The sequence below is a fragment of the Physeter macrocephalus genome, chromosome 5, assembly GCF_002837175.3.
Source record: "Physeter macrocephalus isolate SW-GA chromosome 5, ASM283717v5, whole genome shotgun sequence".
NCBI classification, from domain to species: domain Eukaryota; kingdom Metazoa; phylum Chordata; class Mammalia; order Artiodactyla; family Physeteridae; genus Physeter; species Physeter macrocephalus.
The window spans coordinates 78,248,555-78,254,124 of record NC_041218.1 but is presented as its reverse complement, the minus strand read 5'-3'; the positions used below and the strand labels follow the sequence as shown (position 1 = coordinate 78,254,124).

The window sequence follows — 5,570 nt, the reverse complement described above, 5'->3', positions numbered from 1 at the left end:
GTCCGGAGCCTGTGCTCTGCAACGGGAGAGGCCACGGCAGTGAGAGGCCCGCGTACCACAAATACCACACACACACAAAAAAAAAACCCACAATGAGATACCACTTCACAGCCAGTAGGAAAGCTATAATTAAAAAAAAAAAAAAGAAAAAAGGAAACGTAACAAGTGTAGATGAGGATATGGAGAAATAGGCAACCTTTTACACTGCTGGTAGTAATGTACAATGATGCAGCCACTGTGGAAAAGCTTGGCAGTTCCTGAAAATGTTAAACTTTAATTATCGTATGGCTCAGAAATTCCTAGGTATATACACAAGAGAACTGAAAAATAGAGTCTAACAAAAACTTGTACACAAATGTTCAGAGTGTTATTCATAACAGCCAAAAGTAGAAATAACCCAAATGTTCAACTGATGAACGGATAAACAAAATGTGATATAACCCTACCAGGGAATTTAATTTTATTCAGCCACAAAAAAAAGACTGAAGTATTGATACATGCTACAATGTGAATGAACCTTGAAAATATTATGCTAAATGAAAAAAGTCAGGCATAAAAAACACTTATTTTATTATGCCATTTTTATCAATATGAAATGTCCATAATTGGCAAATCCATAGAAACAGAAAGCAGATTAGTAGTTGCCACAGGTTGAGGGGCGGGGGGGGATAAGGAATAACTGCCTAATGAGTACTGAGTTTCTTTCTGAGGTATTGAAAATGTCTGGAATTATATGGTAGTGATCGTTGCACAACACTGTGAATACACTGAAAGTCACTGAATTATACACTTCAAGATAGTTTAAATGAATTTTATGTTAGGGAATTTCACCTCAATTTTTTAAAAAACTACATGAGATAACCAGTTCACATCCAGTGAATGACAAGGATGTTTAACAACTGGGACTCTCATACATTGCTGCAAGGAACAGTTACTAAAAACTTCTATAGTTTCTCATCATGTTAAAACACTCAGTAAATATGTGATCTATCAATTTCAAGAAAAATAAAAGCCTATGTCCACAAAAAGACCTACATACAAATGTTCATAGCAGCATTATTCATAATAGCCTCAAATTAGAAATAACCGAAATATCCATCAAGAGGGGATGGATAAACTGTGGTATATTCACAGAATGGAATACTACTCAACAAAAAGGAATGGACTACTGATACATGTAGCAACATGGATGAATCATGAAAATATGTTATGCAAAATAATAGAGATGCAAAGCATATAAATTACATGATTCCATTTATATGAAGTTGAAATACAGGAAAAATTATTTATGATATTAGAAATCAGAAGAGTGGTTACCACTGGTGGGAGAAGGGAGATTAGAACAAGGAGTGAAATAACTTTCTGTGGTGCCAGAAATGTTCCTTATTTTGATGGGGGGTGATAATTACATGGATATACATATTTGTTAGAACTCATCAATCCGTACGCTTAAAATGGGTGCACTTTATTGTATGCGGATTATAAAACATACTAGAAATTTTTAAAACTTACATGATGAGACTTCAATGCGAATCTTAAAGTAAACAAGTCTCACTGGGCCTAGCCCATTGTGGGTGCTCAATCTATATAGAAGGAAAGAAAAAAGTGGGCTAGGAAGGTAGATTGTTTTACAACCATGGCTGGGAGTTCCCTCGTGGTGCAGTGGTTAAGAATCTGCCTGCCAATGCAGGGGAAACGGATTTGATGCCTGGTCCGGGAAGATCCCACATGCCGTGGAGCAACTAAGTCCGTGCGCCACAACTACTGAGCCTGCGCTCTAGAGCCCATGCTCTGCAACGAGAAGCCACCGCAATGAGAAGTCCGAGCGTAGTAGCCCCCGCTCGCCGCAACTAGAGAAAGCCCACAAACAGCAATGAACACCCAAAAAAGCCATAAAAAAAAAAAAAATCATTGCCAAATACGTATTGTGTAATATCCTAAAGGAATTTACAATCTAGTTCAGAATGTAATACAACCTCTGAACCAACTCGGTATCCTTAACAGCTCCGACAGGTACCACAGCAGCCTCTGAATTATACTGTCTCAACATGATTCACTCTCAAATTTTGAATTTTCCTGTCTTGCTTATTCTCCATGTTTGACCCTTCACTTAGGTTATGTTCAGGGACTTGATATGCTGAATTTTCCTTGGTTTCCCAGCCCAGCCTCACCTGAGACACGGATTTCAGCGCCACAGCCACTACCAACTCTATCCCTTCATACGCTTAGCTTGCAAAACTAAGAACTTAATCTCAGAAAAACCTTAGGTCCTCCAATTCACCAGGGTAATGAGACTCTAAAATATGAAAATTAATTAATAATAATAGCAACAGAACACATTCCAGGAGATAATATACCAATAGCTGGCAAATAAATCAAACTGGACTATTACTGAAGGCCCCAAATGAGCAGGAGATAAAGGCTAAGTCAGGCTTGTAATGAAAAGGAAAGAGGAACAACTGTGAGCCAGGTGGAGAGGCTTAAGGAAAAGAAATAAGGAAAGTGGTATTGCAGAAGAATGAATAAATCCATTTGTCTAGACTCTAGAATAAAAATTATATTTGTATATTCATGAGGTAGTCTGAAAAAGCAAATTAAGGCCTCATTGGATAATTACAAAAAGTTGTGGGGTAGACAGAGCACATTATTTTCATTTACAGATGAGGAAATTGTAGTATGGCAAGGTTAGTATTTGCCCAAGGTCATAAAACTACCTAGGAATAGTGCCAGTACTGAATGAAATTCATTTTCTCTTGATTCACAGTCAAACGTTCATTTACTTAGACCATGATTCTACTCAGTTTTCCAACTGTTTAATAGAATTCTTTAACCAACTTTTCACAAGTAACGCTGCCCTCATTTATTTCTTCTTGCATGTATACCTTTCACCTGAAGCACATCTCAAGACATACTTTAAATAAATCTTATTCTTTGACTAATAGCCCTGATGATTTGCATGATAGTAAGGAGGTTTCTATGTTTACAGGCCATAGATATATGACCACATCCTTCTTCTGGTGGCTACTAAAAGATGTGAGTTCCAATAATAATTTTTTTAAATTGTCCTTGGGTTACAGATCAGAAAATTTCTAACACTGTCCAGCAAAACAAACTTTCTGCTTATTCACAGCTTGACATTATCTCCTGCAGTGCAGTCAAGGGTGTGTCTAGAAGCCTAGGGTGTCACTATGTTACTGTCCTTCCTCATTATAGTAAATAAGAAAGGTACCTCATCTTTCACTGGAACATAAAATGGGCTTCCTGTTTTTATTTTCTTCAACAGAAACCTATCTTTCCCATATCCCCTAAGCCTTCCAAAGACCCTATCTTCCCTTCCTATCATGATAATTTCCTACACTGACAAGTTTTTTGCAAGAGTATAGTCAACCCATCTCCACTTCAAGCCTATCATTTTTATCTAGTACTTACCTTAGCCATTTCCTGAAGTTCTCACTAAGGAACCAATGACATCTTAAACACCAGAATCGAAGGCCTATTTTTCAAGTCTTAGCCTTTTGGAACGCTTGAAGATGGAGAGAGGCTGATACAGAGTTCACCAGAATGACAGCACTTACTCAGCTCTCACTCTGTGCCAGGCACTGTACTAATTAAGCTTCCAAAAATGTTCCAATTAATTCTCACTACGTCTGAGAAGTGTTTATTACCTCCATTTTCAGATATTAAAATTTAGGATCAAAATTACCCAAAACCATATAGTTAGTGAAGCCTGCACGATCCCAAAGTTTGTAATTCTGTGACCTTTGAAGATTAGTTCCCAGCTCTCTTCCTAACTCTGTGGCCTTTTCTCCGTCTCCTTCACTAGTTCATCATCCTCCGCTCATCACTACTTCTCTTATTTCACATGCTCTCCTGGGCAATTTCCATTTCCTCCCGTGGCTTTAACTACCTTCTATACTAGTGTTTCTCAATCTTTTAAGACTTTTTATAAACATAAAAATCATGTGCTCTTTTGGTAGCTTACATTTTGAAAACAGATTGTTTTTCCCAAACAGAAATTCTAGTGTTGTTCAAACTACACCTCCTCCTGCCTTTTAAGATCTGATAACCTCTTAGGCATCACCCCATGACTGAGAATCAGCGATTGGTCTGTATGACGTCTCTCATATCAGTCTTCCCTCTCCTGACCATCCCCACCCTCTCCCAGACAGCTCTCCTGAATTACAAATATTACCCGGTGTCTAATAAAAATAGATCCATTATCGTCTCCCCAGGCCCTTCAAACTAAGACCATCCACAGCAAAACTCATTTCCCTTAGCAAACCTTAACATCTCTTTGTGTTCGCCATTTTGGCTAAAGGTATTACAATCTACCCTTTTCTATGCTTTTAAGGTACCTATTTATGAAACGGCAACACTGGCACTAACTTCCCTTAGCTACTAAGTTAAAAATCAACCATCAAACAACGAGACACTATCGTGCCCAGGAGATAAGGAATGTAAAGCATAGTACAAGATTCAACGCTTTTACTCCTTACTAAGTTTACAAGAAAAAAACACACCAAAAGCCATTTTTTGTGTGTGAAGCGTTTTCCCACTTACCAAACAAAATTAATTTACTTTCCAAAACATTTAAATGTAATCCTTACTACAAATCCCATTTTAGAGATGAAAAAACCTGAGATTCAAAGGGATTAGGTAATTTAACCCAAGTTTTACAAGCTGGTCTGTGCAAGGTCCAGACCCTAAATCCTAGACTTGAGATTTCAAATTCCCTTTCCTGTTTTTGTTGAAATAAACTTCTACACAATAAAACGAAATCTCGGGTGTGCACAACAGAGGTCAACGTAGCAGAGCACTCAAGTACCAAAAAGCACAAGGCACCCTGGACGCGCTCTAGGCCGGGGGCCTCCTTGCCCAACCCTCGCTCCGACGCCCCACGGCCACTCTCTCCCCGCTAAGACCCTCTGCGGCCTCCCTCCAGCCGGCCGGTGACCGCGGGAAAACGGCCCTCTGAGAATCGGGGCGCGCTGGGTAGAGGCTGCCGCCGCCGCCAACCGCCCCACCCCAATCTGCGTCCGGGCTCGGCCGCAGCCGCCGCGCCTCCAGCCGCCGGGACAGCCGACCCGGGGGGAGCAAGCGTACCTGGTGGAGGAAGCGGCTGGAGGGCAGGCGGTCCCGGCAACCTTAGAAGGCGGGGATGACCTCGGAGGCGAGTTGGTCTGGCTGGCGGCGCTAACTGCATTCACTCCCTTTGGCCACCTCGGAGCCACAAGGACTCTTCAAGCCAGTACAGTGTACAGTACTGCGGCGGCGGGAACCCAGGGCTGATCTGAGGGCGACAAGACGTCGCAGTGGGTAAGGCGCAGGGGCGGAGACGCGGCCCGTGGGGGCGGGGCGCAGGCGCCAGGAGGCGGGGTGTGAGGGGCCGGACGCGCAGCGCGAGGAGGCGGGCACCAAGTGGGGTTGGGCGCGCAGCGCGAGCACGTGGGGGAGAGCGCGAGGCGGGGCGCGCGGCGTGAGAGGGGGCGGGGCGCGCGGCGTGAGACGGGGCGGGGCGCGCCTATCGGCGCCGCGGTCGCGTGACGCGTTTTCAAATCTTCAACCGCCGC

The 5,570-nt window shown here is 42.4% G+C and overlaps 1 protein-coding gene across 1 annotated transcript in view; it reads right to left on the bottom strand.

Moving 5' to 3' along the window:
* The window catches only part of SLC25A40 (solute carrier family 25 member 40), a 58,436-nt gene extending 53,245 nt beyond the window's left edge, over positions 1–5,191 (bottom strand). The window contains exon 1 of the mRNA XM_028490118.2: positions 5,104–5,191. The gene's annotated coding sequence lies outside the window, so the exon portion shown is untranslated. The remainder of the gene's footprint in view (positions 1–5,103) is intronic.
* Positions 5,192–5,570: the final 379 nt, after the last annotated feature.